The sequence below is a fragment of the Fukomys damarensis genome, unplaced genomic scaffold (genome assembly GCF_012274545.1).
Source record: "Fukomys damarensis isolate Sample0158 unplaced genomic scaffold, DMR_v1.0_HiC HiC_scaffold_13, whole genome shotgun sequence".
In the NCBI taxonomy this organism is placed as follows: Eukaryota; Metazoa; Chordata; class Mammalia; order Rodentia; family Bathyergidae; genus Fukomys; species Fukomys damarensis.
The window spans coordinates 3,255,946-3,272,579 of NW_022900925.1; positions in this window are offsets into that span (position 1 = coordinate 3,255,946).

The following is a 16,634-nucleotide window of genomic DNA, read 5'->3' on the forward strand; positions in this document are numbered from 1 at the left end:
TATATACATACAAATACTCTCCTATCAGCAAATAAAACACACCACAAGACCAGGTACGTTTTTCTCCTATATTTATATGGAAAATATTTTCACATACTAGTAATCAAAAGAGACAGAAATAGCATTTCAAAATTTCAAAAAGTTATTTTTACAGAATTTCATTTAATTTCTTCCTTAACGAATCCCGAGTCGTTTATAAAGTGACCTTCGCTTCCAGAAGGAACAGAATTGTCTGAAACGTAGCCACCCCCACAGCAGCATCCCATCACACTTGGCTTTGCACCGATAAGGGGTTCGCAAGAATGGCAGGACTAAGGCAGGCGTCTCCTGATGCGTCTTCCTGCTTGTCACAGCCTCTCTCTTCTTCCTGGTTTCTGAATAGAATCAGAGCACTTTTTTCAGTGCGCACATTGGTGCGCGCTCCTGCTCTTCATGCTACCCCTCGTTCATAGAGTGAGAACCAAAGCTTTTATATGGCTTCTGTGTCTTGCGAGATGTGCCCTCGCTTCCAGCTCTTTTTCATCATCTAAAACGTTGATACCTATGAGGTGCGCAGGACACAGACAATCCACAGTAGTAGTGAGAAGGAAAAGTAGGAGGGAGGGCTGGGGATTTAGCTCAGTGGTTCTGCTGCCTGCCTCACAAGTGCGAGGACTCGAGTTCCACCCCTGGTACCAGGTAGGAGGACGAGGAGGAGGAAGGCGCTCTCCCTAGAGCTCACCCTGTGAACATTTTGCCCTCTTTCAACCCCTCAGTTGTGCCCTCCTCTCAGAGCCCTTCTCAGTTCTTCTACCCCTTCTCCATTCTTCAGAACTCAACTTCAACACTCTTTGGCTTCGACACTTTTCATTTGTTGTATTGCAGTTTGTAGTTGGGACTTTGTATGGTTGCTTTTACAACTTTTTGGAAAAGAAATTGACACATGCAACCCTTATCATGTGTCTCTCTTGAGTCTAACCAACTGCACTTTTTTGGGGGGGTATGGGGGATCGAACTCTAAACCTTGCACTTGTGAGGCAGGGGGCAGAACCACTGAGCTAAATCACTGGCTCACCAACTTCATTAAGAGGCAGAATCCTGCAAGAAAAACAGTGGCTGTTGGGAGCCTCCTTAATTTCCTGTAGATAATGAGGAGGGTGAAGTTACTAGAAAAAGGGGATTGGGTGAGCCACCCACCGTGAATACTATTTTTAAAATAGTGGGAACCAAGAAATATTAAATATAAGAGATGAACATAACCATTACTGAAGAGTACTGAAATAATTCAGTAGAAAAAAAGCCTGTAATAGGACAGTTATTAAAGGATCACTTATAACAAATGTATACAATTCTGATTTAGGGTGATAGAAAAAGCATATGATATAGTTATTCCCTTCCTGCCTTAATTTGTAGACATGGTTAAAAAGAAAAGAACATGGAATATATTCATTGAAATTTGGAAACCAAAACCAGAAGCAATGCCCTTTTTACCTTAAATTATGTTGATTTCTGAAAGATAGAAAAAGTAGCTAAGTTCATTGTGGATTAAAAAAACCACATCTCCAAATACACAAAAAGAGTTGCATGCCAAAGCAACAATCCACAGGTGTGGACATCAGAAGCAAGATGATTTGAGTAGGATGAAATAGCTAGTTGGAATGACCCTCCAGCATCGCATATCTGATAAATCAGACTTTGGGTCAGGCAACAGGTGCAGGATAGTCTGCCCTAGGTGTGCCTAGGAGAGAGTGTGCAGTGCACAGATGTCGGTAACAGGACAAACAGCCCCTCCAAGTGGAAGAACAGATGCTTTCTACTAGGGAGCGGGCCCCAACATTTACTCCATTAAAAGGGCTGAAATCAGGGATTTGCCCTGAAGGCTTATGCAAACACTGGGAGAATCATCACATCTTTTAGAACAGCTAACACCTCCAAAGACAGCTGCAAAGTGTAACACTGTCTTCATAAAAACGCAAGAGGATATTCTGTTTTGTGCAACATGAAATAAAGATTCTGGAATTGAAAGGCTTGATGATCAAAACTTTTTTTAGAAAAACAGCTTAATACATTGGTTTTAAAACAGAATTAGCAAAACATGGGGAATAGATCTAAAGAATTCTTGCAGAATATGAGGCCAAAACATTGAAATGTATAACAAGAAAGTAAAGAAAGAGAAAAATAGGTCCAAAAGGTTCAATAGAAGTTTTAGAAGAGTAGTGAAAATTCAGGGGAAGAAATTCTTAAGCAAGAATACAGTACAATTGTTTTCAAATCAAAGAGAGATTTATATCTTCAAATTTAAAAGTAGAATAACACAAAAAAAGGATTTTCACCTGTACAAATAGAATTTTAGAACAGCAAGAGCACTGAGAAAAGCCTCTAAAGAAAGAGAGTGAAATACACACATTGTGCACATATTCAGAGAGAACCTACAGTGCAATTAAAAATAAATCACATGTATTATTGGCAGCTGGATACAAAGAGACAATAATATACTTAATGAACAACTTTAAAATGTATTTTTTTATTCAGAAAAAAGTGTGGGCAATATAGACATTTTCTGACATGATTATACACATGAACTCCTTTTGAAAAAATTACAAAAGAGAATATTCCAGCAAGGCAAAAAGAAACTCCATAGAAGGAAAGGGATGCAAGAATCAACTAAAGATGCAAATGGAAAAGTATGGTAAGATATTAATCACATAGAGGTTTTAATACATACTACACAGTACCATATATCATTTATGAACATATGCAAATCAGTGAGATATAAAAACATACAAACATTTATTGGGAAGATGCATATTGGATTCAGAATAAAGGTCACCTGTAGGGAATGAAGGGATAATAGGATTGGGAAGGAGACCACAGGGGGATTCAATTATAGGTAATGTTTTATTTCTTTTAAAAAATAAAGATCTTGAGCAAATACAGCTAAGTGTTAACATCTGTTATGTGTCTGGGTATTGAAAATATGGAGTTTGTTATTTTATCATTTTCTTTACATTTGAGATTTTGCAGAATCATATAACATACTGGATTAGATGCGAAGAAGATCTTTAAGATCTTCAAAATATTTTGTCATGAAGAAGCAGAGTTATGGGATAGAAATTGGGGTGGGGTGGAGATTACTTTGTGTGCTGACAGAGAAATGATCTAACAGCGAGAAGAGACTGAGCTCGGGAGCTCAGGGAAGGAGCAAAGACTGAAAGGATTAACATTACTTCTAAAAAATTTTACTACAGTAAAATACACATTACTATTAATCCCTCTCAGAATGTTTCCCCTCACTCTAAACATGCTTATCCTATTGTTTTGGCCACTTTCTGAAGCAGGTCTGGAAGTCCTCTTTCATGAGTGTCTTTAGTTGCTCTGTCATGGCTACCTCAATGTCCTGAATCAATTCATGGCATTTCTTTTTATACAGGTTCTATATAGTCTAGGCGGAAACTTGAACTCACTATGTAGCCCAGGCTGGCCTCAAAGTCCCAGTGATTCTGCTACCTCAGCTTCCAGGGTGCTGGTATTACAGGCATGCACTAACCTGCCCAGCCATTCTTGGCAGCCAGAAGTTGCATGGTGACAGATCCAGTGAATAAGGACAGACCTTGGTCTTGGAAATCATAACCATAGAACCAAGAATCATCCTCCTAGATCACATTTCTTAAAGAGCTGAAATTGGAAGCTGCTCAATTGTGAAATACCAGTGAAAGTGACAAGATTTCATGTCAGTTGTTGTTTGTGATTTGTGATTTGCTGAACATTTTAAAACACACCTCTCAATCATAGCTTACAATCAACTGACTGAACTGAATAAATTCAAACTTGTTACACACAGTTATAAGGTTGGATGCGCTGCTTCTTGTATTAAAGAGCCCTGTCTTTCTACTTTAGTGGGTATTTGACAACAGCATTCACCATATTGTTCAGTCACACCTGTAGTATGTAGCCCATTTTTTTTTTTTTCTGGTACTGGGCATCGAACTCAGGACCTTGTGCTTGTGAGGCAGGAAGTGGCACCACTGAGCTGAATCTCAGATCCCAATATAGCCTTTTTGAGGCTTTTTTTTTTTTTTTGGTACTGGGGGTTGAATTTACAATTCATATCCACTTCACATATATCAGCAGCTCATACATTTTTATTGATGAGTGGTATATCATCATACAGAGTTGGACTGTTTCCAGTTTGGAAGCATTCTAAATAAACCACTCTAAGCGTTCTTATACAAGTTTTGTATGAACATAAATTTTCATCTACCCTGGCTAAATGCTAAAGAATAAGATCAATGAGTTAAATGGTAAATTTATGTTTATATTTATAAAAAAAACTACTCAACTGATTTCCCAAATACCATGGATGTTGGTTTTTAAAGTGAAACATGAAGGCATGAAAACAGTGCCTAGGAATGTAATGCTCCTTAATCTCTGTTTGCATCCTTCTGCCCACTTCTATTCTTTGCTCTGCCCTAAAAGCCTGCCTCTTGCTGACTGCCTCACTTTAACTTCCTTACTGGCTGGATACTGGTGGAATTTGCAAATGGAAGGTTCCAGCAGAAGACTGGTGACAGGAGAAAGAGTCATCTAGATTTTTCTTCCTTGCTTCCTGCATGCCAATGGCTCTGTCTGTACAAAAAGCTCTTACCAGGTTGCCTCATCTGTGATTCCAGCATCCCGAGACTCAGTAACACTACTGCTTGACTTCTTGCCCCTTCAAATGTAAGAATGAGACAGTTGCCCACTCTTGCTCATCTCTAGGTATCTTTTTTAACATCTCTGCCTGCTTCCCTTAAATCTGCTCACATCTCTGAGAGTGATGTTTTTATTACAGTCTTTTCAGCTGTCTGTGTTGGCCACTGTTATCTGCTAACCTCTCAAGGATTTGAATAGGTAAAGAAATGACCCTCCATGAGGACTAGGTAAGTCAGTCCATGAGGCTATTGCTTTGTCTTGAAGATTGTGCATATGAAAATTAATAGAAATAAATTAAAACCTACAGAGTTAGATGAGAGCTTGGAGGGAGTCCTTTTCCCCTCATAAAGAAGTGAAGCCATTTGACAAATCTCAGGTTATGCCAGGAATATGATAAATGGCTACCCATTTCTCAGATCAACAGAGATGATCTATTATACAAAGTAGTAAGATATGGTATTAAGGCGATAAGCCTTATTTTAAAACTACATTGAATTGAGAATTTGATTTATTGCAATGCAGTACGTAAAAGATTGTAATGTTTTTCTTAGGAAGTATATTGGAGCTTTTCTTTACATTATCTTGGATCTTTGAATACTTTATAAGTCATGTGCATTATTTGATTTACAGAAAAATACAAATATAAATTAATAAATTACAAACAAACAATAAAAATACAAAATAAAATTAGTGTTTTTTTTTAAACCTATCTGATAGTGGTACTTAAAGAGTGCAGGTTTTCCAGTTAAATGGCCTTAGTATAGAATCCCAGCCTCCCCTTGTCTGTCTAGCTGAATGATACTGACTAAATTATTTTTTTCAGTCTCAAAGTTCCTCATCTGTAAAATGGAATAACAACTACTAACTTCCCTCAATCATTGTGAAAATGTTTGACAAGTTGCTTTAGATATACACTATAAAATCTGGCACAGATGTTAGCTTTCCAGAGGTATAATTTCAAAGGAACACATGCTCATTTTCTTCTGAATGATTCTAGAAAACAAATGCAGACCTCTTCATAAAATGTATACTGTCTTTGTATTTTTCATTACTCTTTTAATTGTACCAATATTTTCTCAAACTTAAAAGCTCTCTCTGGTCAATGTATGTGGCTCTCCTTCAGTCCCCATGTATTGTCAGTTGCCAAATTCAGTTGAATTCTTTTTGTGTAAAATGGCTAATACACTCTTTTCTTCTTGCCACTGCCACACTGGCAGCCCCACCTGTACAGAATGTACCAGCATAGCCCTGTCAGACTCCTCACTGCCTCCTGCCCACACCTAGGGCACATCTTTCCCCTACTATCAGCTCCTCTTCCTTGGCAGCAAGTGTTGCTGGAAGATCGCAGCAGGGCCTTAGATCTAGGCATGGTGCCTGTTGCATACTACTTTGTGGACTGACAGAAGTTCTCAAGACCTATCAAACTCAGTTTTACCCAATTTATGCAACTTCCCTAGGGGAAGCTGCTTCAATGGGACAGCTGTCCTGCCTGTTCTCCATCTATGCAAGGTCCAGGTCACTGCCCCCCATAGCAGAACACATAATCTTCTTCCTGTTTATGTTGAAAATTTCTTGTCCTTTCAGATCCTTTTCTGAATGCACATCTCTTTTACACAATGTACTTTCATTCATTTTTTTTTCTTTTTGGTATTTGCTTTTAAAATTGCTCTCTTTGTATTATTTACTTTAGTTTTACAAATGTGTGTCATATTGCTATTGTGGCTTTTGTGAGAACATGAAACCAGCAACCAGGCTTGACCTGAGGATGCATTAAAAGCTATGTTTACAGATAATTGATTAATATATGAGAGATTTATTTCTTATTTTTGCAGGATGGCCTTTGATACTGGAATGCTGTACAAGAAACCTAAATCTTTAATTTGAAAAATGAAGAAAAGACTCAGGTGGCTGAAGATTCAGGGATTTGTTTGACCTCTTGACTCTTTTTGGAGAATCTGCACCTTGGATTCATACTGAGAGTTGTGTCAATTCCTGTGGGCAGAATCTGCCTGAACACAAACTGATATCTTTAAATGAGATGATACAGAAAGAGTTATACTTTTCTATAAACTTGCTTATTGGTTTTTGAGAGGCAGTCAGTTGGGGGTCATTTGCTGAGTTAAACAGATTCAAGTTTGATGAAATACCAGTCATCTTCCTGCCATCCTGGAGTATCTTGTAGTTCCCCATGATCCCCTTTCTGCTTTATTTTTCTCCCTGGTACTTACGACCATATGACAAAGTATATATTTCATGTTTTTTTCTTTGTTATTTTCCATGATGGTAAAGATTTGTCTGTTTTTCTCACTGCTACATCTCCAGAAGACAGCGCCAGAGACATAGCTAACCTCAAAACAGAGCTAAGGAATGGGTGAATGAAGGAAAGCCTCTGTCGAGAAGCATGGAGAATGAAACGGGCTTGAAGACCGATAACTGACTTACGGTGGGGGAAGCCCAATTAATGTGCTCTTGCGTTCTCTGGAGCACAGGTAGACTTAGGTGGGGCAACAGGCACATCTAACACCCCCAGCACATCTTTCTTTCAGCCAAGCTTCAGTGCCATACAAGCTCAAATGTGCTATCTCAAGTGCCTTGAGAAGGGTCTTGCCCTTTTCCCCCTAATGCTCTCTATGCATTAGAGCTTGGTAGATTTGGGCAGGTGCCGTGAGAACGCACCTAAACAAACAATCCCAAAGGCAGCTAGCTCTCATCACGGCAGATGGAAGCTGACCCACAAAGGCTCCCATTGCCATCCTGCTGATGAGATGGTCTACAAAAATTAAGTACATGTCTCAGGGGGGTCCTAGCCCACTCTATCTCGTTTCGTTTTGTTTATCTCCTTCTGCACGTCCATCTTCCTGCTCTCTTTCTTGCCAATCGGCAACACCTGCCGTGTGAACTACCTTATCTCAAATTCTGGGGAAAAATCCAAACTGAGACTAGGATGAGGTTCCAGTTAACATGGTGACAAGCTGCAGATACAACCTCTGCTAGTTTTGCCCATCCACAATTATTGTGTTGGCATTAGATTAGGATATGAGACAGCTAGACTCTGATTTTGATTTCATCAATGCTTTTTTTTTTTTTTAAATAAAGCTACCTTGCTTAAGACTTTTTCTTTCTTTCTTTTTTTCTTTTTTCTTTCTTCCTGTGATTAGGAAAGGTTATGGGTTGGTTGGTCAAGGCCATTTCTCTTGTCATCTGGTTTCTGGTATGTCTTTGATTTATGTGCTTTTCTAGTAAGCTGCACAGCTAAGGCAGCAAACAGTGATAAGCAGAAAAGAAAGCTTTATTAATCCAGGGCTGGAGGAGCCTCTGCTTCCAGCACTTGAGATGAGTCTGGCCTTGGAGTATTAACTGTATTACCAAAATCCTTGTGCAAGAGGCTCTTCCAACTGTGTTATATGGAGCCTGTTTTTCAAGTGTATGGCTTGGCTTACACTTTTTAATGATTTAGCTATTTTCAAACTAATGGAAAAAAATGCTGATGTCTTACTGATTATATGTGAATGCATGTAGATGTGTTTTGATTTTAAAAACTGTGTTGGGATTGAACCTGGGGTTAAAAAAAATCAATCTCACACATTCCCTCTGGGGTAAGACTGAAAACAAAGGAACACTTTTAAGGGTCATGAAGGCTCCATGCAGCACGTGTTCACTGATGCTCTCAAATCAGGTGTGGATGGCAGGTACTACAATAGCAATATTGTCTCCCTGATTTTTTGTGGGTGTATGTTTTAGGTGCTTTTCATTTAACTGTTGTACTTTTGTTAAAAAAAAAATGAAAATGTGAGCAAATCTTAACTATTCTTACTGGTTTATCTTCTATTGCTTCTCATTTAGCCTCCTGGATCTGATTCTTTGAAGACTGTCTTGAGGTGGTTGGTCCAAATGTCAACAACAAACTAAGGGCACCCTATGACTTATTAATATACTTTTTGGAGATTTAAAAAATTTTACTTTTGCAAAATGTAAATTTCCTAAAGGGAATTCTGTTGGAGTTCTAAAGCCTCTTTAAAAATATTTTATTTTTGATTAACATGTATGAATTGTGCGCATTAATGGGGTTCAGTGTAAAGATATTTGTATTCTGTGCAAAAAACAAATCCAACTTCTTTTCATCCATTCTTTTCCACACATATCCTTCCGAACCTTTAATTTTTATTATTCTACATTGAGACTGACTTTGTTTAGCAACCACTTACAAAAAAAACGGTGGTACTTGTGTTTTTCTACATAACCAACCAAAATACAATAAGGAATTGGTTTGCCAAAGCGTGTATGTAACTGTAGCCCTCAATTTTATCCGTGATTTTAAATATTTCTATTTATCAAAATAGCTTCATTCTTTTCTTCGTACGTGATATAAATTTGAACTTATAAATATGTAATGAGGAATATTGCTTTTTTCTATTTTTTATATTGTAGATCAGTGTAAAACCTAATTTTAAGGAGTTTTTGCTCCTAAAACCATTTCTGAAGATGGTCATGGGCATTGCTGCAGAGTGAACTCTTGCAGATAAAATAGGGAGTGTTGTCTCCTCAGAGTCAAAGTATAACCAAGCAGTCTTTCCTCCTAAACTTTCCCAGTTACCCCAGCTCTACCCTTTATCTTTAAAGTCTGTGGCTTCTTAATTGTTTCCATTGATACTAGATAAGAGGGGGAATAAATCTGTCATAGTTAAACTGCAAGATTATGACAAGAGTGCCATTGAGGGCTGTGCCGTTTATTTTATTTGATGAAGACTTTCTGGCGGCTCATTGTTCATACTGAATTTAACTGATGAGGTTGGGAAGCCATGTGAGTGTGAAAGTTTCACTATGAAAGAAAGTAAGAAATACATATTATTGCCTAAAATGTTCCTTTATCTTTAGCATTTTACCTGAAAACTTTGTTAACCTGTGTATTTTTATCACAAACCCTGTGATCTATTCTGTATATTTATTCAGAAGCTCAAGATTTGTTTTTTGAGACAGCATCTCACTCTAATAAAGGCTGGCTTTAAATTCATGATTCTCCTGCTTTGACCTCCAAGAGCTGGGATTACAGTTGCCACTATATCAAGCAGAAGTTATTTTATAATTAAAAATCAATTTTAGCACTTAGAAGCAGCAGCAGCGTCTTTATCCTTAACCATGACCTAAGTACTCTTTTGGTACTCATGAGGCAGAAAGTACACACGTGGATATATACTTTTTGTGTATATTTAATCTATATATCTATATCAGAATATATACATATATATGTGTGTTTCAAAATGAAAAAAACCAAAGTTTAATGAAATATACTTAATGACACTTGAATTAATATTGATTATTCCACACTGTTTAGTGAATGAGGTCTTTTCTGACTACAAGAGAGCCATAAAGAGGAATCTTGCACAGTCTCAGGTATCTGGGCCCCAGATTTGTCTGGATTACTCAGAGAAGTGGAAAGAGTCATACTTGCTGGAATGGATACAGAAAATTATCTGGAGAGGAGCCAGAACTATGATGTAGTGTAGTGGGCACAGAGTTTAGCTGGATTTCCATATATAGAGATCTGCTACCCATGAAATTAATGCCAACAGTTTATTTCAAAGCCAGTGGTTTGGAACTTGGAGTTTAGAGTAATACTATAAATGGTGGTTAGGCTCTTTTTTGCTTATACTATATATTATAATTGCCCTACATGAAGCAATCCAAAAGAAAGTTGAAAGTTATGGTAATGATGCAGAAATTATCATTATTCTGAAGAACCAGATTCTGCTCTCAATTCCCCCTTTAAACTGGGAGATGCATTAAAATAGTAAAATAAATGAAATAAAAATAAAAAGTATATGTAAGAAACAACTCTACAAGATTTAAGTGTTTATTCAAAGCACAGATTGAGTAGAAGATAAAAAAGCCAAGTTCTACCATCAACTAACTATATGTAGGACCTGGACATTACCCTTAACCTCTTTTCTCTCTTACGACATTTCTAAAATAAAAACAATATTGACACAAAACCTACATTTAAGAAGAAATGATGTCATACCTCCCCCTATGCAAACCAATGCAGCTGGAGAAAAGCACAGCACAGTGCCAGCTCAATGTTTTTTAAAGAACGAATCATAAAGACCAAATAGGTCAAGGCCTCTACATTTCTATTTTAAAATCCAACCTCCAAAGCAGCATTTCACTCCCCCACCAAGCCCTCACTGACTCCTTTTTCTTAGGGTAGAGAAGCAACCAAACAAGATATCTACACATTTCCACTTCCAACTTTGCGAACATACCTGGGTTTCCACCCATACGCCCCACCCTCATTTCTGATGGGTGAGCTGCTTTCTGATCAAAGGTTTTCTCCTCCAGCAAGGAACTGACTTTCAGGTCCTCTTGCCTGCTTCAAAGCTTTGCTTCTCCAGACTTTCCCTTTACTTTTCCTGAATTATTACTTCCCTATCTACTGGCTCATTCCCTTTATCACATAAAAAACACTCTACATAGCTCTCATTTTATAAAAGCCTCCAGGAACCAGACAGACTTCTCTAGCCACTGTCCTGTTTCCCTACAGCACTAGCCACACTCTTCTATGGAGTTTTGTGTGCCTGTGGTATCCACATCCCCCACTCCAGGTCTCTCTGGCTGAATTGCCTTTCTCAGGCTACTGCTGATATTTACATTGCTAAATGCCACGGCCATTTTTCTGTCTTCATCTTACTAATGTACCCACAGTCTTCAGTGTAGTTAATCAGTTTCTGCTACACTGGGATAAACATTTGCCTTGGATTCCAGGACTTCTGGAGTCCTTATTTTCCTTTTCAGTATTTTTTTATGCTTCTTTTCACTTAAAAGGGGCAGTGGTCTAAGACTTAGTACTTCGGCTTTTTCTATGGTCATATTCCTTCCGGGGGGACTTCGTTCCTTCTAATCTATAACCTGAGAACAGTGACATTTCTGTCTGTCTCTTCTAACCTCTTCCCTCAACTAGAGACTGGTGCATCCAATCATCTCACAAATATCTTCATTAGGATGTGTCACGGACACGTCAAGCTAGCCCGTGCCTAAAACCTCAATCTTGCCTGCTTACCCACTCCCAAACAAAAACAAAACAAACAAATGCTCTCTTGTTCATTTAGTTTAAAATTTGGGAAAATGGCATGATACATCAGTTGCTTAGATTTCAAATGTAAAGGCATCTTTGACCTCTGTCTCTCTCTTCAGTCATACATCATTTAATGATGGAGCACATCCTAAGAAGCACATCATTAGGTAATTTTCTCACTGTGTGAGCATAACAGAGATTGATCCACAGATCAGCCACTGGAGGTGGTATTGTGATGCTGTCAAGAAAGGCAGTGAACATGAGATGCGTAAGGCAGCTGTCGACGTGACACTGTTTTACAGTCAGTCCGTTTCTGTAAATTGAGATACTCTAAAATAATGGAAAGAAGCATAGCATAAACCAGTGACAAAGCTGTCTGTTATCACTATCATGCATTATGTGCTTCCCGTGATTGCATGTGGTATACTTCTGTGTGACCTGCCGCAGAGCTTGTTCACACCACCGTCACTATGAACTTTGGCTGGCTGTGACATCACTAAATGGTAGAAGCTTTATAGGTCCGTTACGATCTTGAGGGACCAGTGTTATACATGGGGTTCATCAGTATGTAGTGCCTGACTCTGTGTGTGTGTGTATTTCAGCATTCAGCCCATTAGTGAATTCTTCCAGCTCTGTAGAGAGCATACGCCAAATTCGGCCACTTCTCACTATTCCCACTGTCACCATATAGCTTTTACTTTAATTATTTCAAAAATCTAAATATCCCTCCCATCTCTCCTGATCTCTGTACAGAAGGCAGAGTGTTAATGCTTGCTAGATAATGTCACTTCTCTGCTCCCCAAAAGCTTCCTGTGATACTTAGGTTAAGTTCTAAATGTTCCTCACCATTGATTACAAGATCGTCATGAATTTGCTGCTGGCTACCTCTGTGACCTGATTGCCCACAAATCTCTCTCTGGATCACTCTGTTCTGGTCACACCATATTCCAGACTCCCTCATTTCCCAAGGGCATTGCTCAGCCTTAGAGACCTTTATTTGCTGTTTCCTTGGCCTGTGAACATCTTGTCTCAGGTAGCTCAGGGCTTGCTTTCTCATAATCCTGATGGAGATTAGTATGGGACGGCAGTGATGGTGGTGATGGCGATAGACCAGGGTGTGTTGGACAGTACAACTAATAAATAAAATGAAATTGTATTTTTGTGTTAGTGATATTTGTTATGCTAGAAAATAAAGTAAGACAAGAGAGTAGAAAGTGCTGGAGGTAAAGGATGCTATTTTAAATGTGGCAGTATGGAATGTTTAGTAAGGAGGCAGTTGAATGACAGCCTTGAATAAATGGAGGAAAAATGTGTTTTTATTTTGCAAAATCTGGAGTAACAGATTCTGTGAATGAATACAACAACACTCTTCTATGCTTTCTTTAGTATTCTCCTTCTCATGTACTTCTATCAATTTCTCTCAAATTGTGGAAGTTTTTAGTAAGTGATACGTTATACAAGTTAATACTCAAAAGATTTGAGTTAGTTAGATTTCCTTTAAATTAAGTGTTTAGTTTCACAGAAAGAAGTATTACCAGATAGTGTGAATTTTTGCCCCCAATTTTATTTATTTTCTTGTCTGATTGTCCTTACTATCACTCTCAAACTGATAAAATAGAGGTGATAGCAGGAAAGTGTTATTTCTTGACTTACTAGAAAGACATGCAGTGTCTCACCAGCAAGTAAGAGCTCAGCATATATAGTTTCATATTCTCAATTATATCAAGTTTATTAAGAGTTGTGTCTTATTATTGAAAATAGATTTTGCATCTTATCAATGTGCTTCAGCCTTTGTAGAGATGGAATATGCCCTTCTTCCTTTTAGTAATGGGATGGTTCATTTTACACAATCCATGATAACCTTCTTAGTTCACTGGGCTACTGTAATAAAATACCTGAGACTGGTAAATTTTAAATAACAGAAATCTATTAATTACTGTTCCAGAGGCTGGGAAGTGCAAGACCAAGGCACTAGCACTTAGTGTCTGGTGAGAGATTTCTCTTTGCTTGTAAGATGACATTTTGTTGCTGTGTCCTCATATGACAGAAAACAGAGGACAGAAAAGCACATAGCAAGTCCCCATTTGATGTTTTATAAGTGTATTAATTCCAATTATGGGGGCTTCACTCTTATACCAAGGCCCGCTCTATTAATACTAACACCCTGTTTTTTAAATATTTTTTTCCTCTCCCTTATGAGAAAATGAAAAAATGGAAATAAAGTGTTTATAAATGGGGAGGGGAGGAGGGGGTAAAGGGAGGGCAGGGACAAGGGGAAAAATGAGAATCAAGACCTATTATGTAAAGGTACAGGATCCCAATGATGAATGTAACTGTGCTATATACCTAGATTGTACCAATAAACTTAATAAAAAGAAAAGAAACACTAACACCCTGTTGATTGTTATATTTGGATCTGAAATGTCCCTCAAAGACTCACATGTTAAAGACTTGATTCCCAGATTGGTGCTATTGGGAGATGGAAGCTACGAAGTGGGGTCTACAGGGAGGTATTTAGTTCGGAGAGGGCAGTCCTGTGAGAGATTTTAGGACTCTCAGCTCTTCTCTCTTTTATTTCCTGGCCAGAGGAGAATGAATGACTTGCTTCTGCCACATACTCCCGTCATGATATGCTGACTCGGCACAAGTCTAAGCACAGCCAACTGGCCAGCTGATCCCCTGGACTGAGAGCCAAAACAGATCTTTTCTCCTTTTAAATTGATTTGTTCACAGATTTTTTAATAGTGATGACAAGCTACTAATAGTAATTAAGTTTCAACAGATACATTTTGAGGATCACACTCAGCTTATAGTATCTTAGACTCTTAGAGTTAGTTTTGCCTGATTATGGTGATACAGCTCTCTCAGTACATACCTGAGTCAATCTGATAATGTTTGATTTAAAATGCTTACATTTGCATTTGTAGATGAGAGTGTGGAAAAGCATCTCTTTCTCTATTTTACAAATTGTCATATTAGAGTTATACTAGAACTGGAAGAGATTCAAGAATTTTCCTTTTCTATAGTATCTTCTGTAAACAACTTAGATGAATTATCTAGTTCTTGAAGTTTTGAAAAAAAAAATCCATGAATGCTGATGCTATTATGAAAGACAGAACTGCAGCACATTCTAATTTTTCTTCAGTATAATTAGACTTGTAATTTCATTTTGCATAATTTTTGGAATTTGTATTCTACTACAAAGTTTCCTGTTTTACCCACATCTCAAAATATATCAGTTCAGATTTGTGCTATTTATTATTTTTTCGATTTTTCTCTGTTGCTTTTGTGTATTTGTATTTATTTATTTTATTTTAATTTCACATTGCTTTATTTTCTTATTATGATAGAACAATTAGTTTAATTAGTTTGGAAACAAATCTTGAATCAGTTGATGGATTCCCCTGGTCTGTGTTATTTAATTCAATTAAAATATTGTATAATGTATTACTTGTTATCTGCTCCTACATTTCGGAAACATTATTTTATGCCAGGAATGAGCCTCCTCTCCATGGAGGCCCCACTACTCACTGGCCAGCTAGCAGTTCAGCCCCATCAGTTCCTGTGAGTAGGTATGTGGGTGACAACACTTCAGGACACTGTGATCTCACACACCTGAGTGGAGCTTCAAATAACCAACATTAACTGGAGATTTGAAGTTATTGGATGCAACCACTGGAAATGGGTTTTTATCTTTTCCCACAATGTGCTTACCTTTGTCTTTCTTGAAGAGTAGATGGCTTGGCCTTTCCCCTTTAGTGATTGTTTAGCCTGTGCTCACACTTAGTTTTCCCACTGAAACACGATGGGATTCCACCTAATGGGAGAATCATCCTTTGTACTCCCATGAAGACATTCAGTTGTCCTTATGTCACTGGTTTGGTCAGTGTCAGTGAAATCCATGAGAGAGAAGTGGGCAAATATGTAGCTTTCACCCACCATTCTAAACTGAGCTTATGATTTGGGAAGACGTATTATAAAGTTTAGCTGGCTTAAGGAAATAAATTCTTAGAGAATATTTTCGCTTTTGTATTGGTAACATTCAAATAAAAGAACCCTGAAACTGAACTTGAATTTATGCATCAGTATCAAGAGTAAAATATCATTTGATTATTTCCAGTGTGGAAGGTAAGAGAGTTAGTATGCTTGCCATTGGTTCAGAAATGTAATCTTCCCTAAAATCTTCTTGAAAGTATTCATTTTTTAAAAACTATGACTATTTTTCACTGTTTTTCTTTTAGGAAGTCTGTTTCAAACAGAACACTAGACAATTGTGCTTTTTAATCACCCTCTGGTTTTGAAATATACTACTGTATGCTGCTTCTTTGGTGATTTTTGTCTGGGCATCGCAGGTCTTCTTTAGTATTGGGTGGTGGGATGGAATGAGTATGTCTGGCTTGTTGCTGGTAAAATCTCTCAAGCCCAGAGAAACATGGGAGGGGACAAGTGGATTTCTGTAGGTTTACTCTGTCATCCTGCAGGAGGAGATAAGAGGAGGTCAGAGAGGAAGAAGCTGAGCCCAGAAGTAGACATAATTATCTACAGCTGATAGAAAAGGCGGGACCAGTCTCACCAACGGTTCTTTCAGAGAAAAGAAAAATCTTTTCTTCCTGTCTTGGATGTTTGTCTGAAACTATTATCATTAAGATGGGTTAACAAGAGAAAACCATATACATTTCTTTGATACAAGCTGCACATGACATGGGAACCTGCACAAAGAAAGAGAGACTCAAAGAAGCAGCTATACTTGTGTGTTTTATAAGAATTTTGACGAAGAAGTGGAGTATGATCTCATTGTAATAAACTAGAGGGGGCGTTAGCAAGGCCTGTGTCTTCAGAGATAAGGATGTTCTTTTCCTCTGGGTATAGTGAGGGCATCTCAAAATCAAAGAGT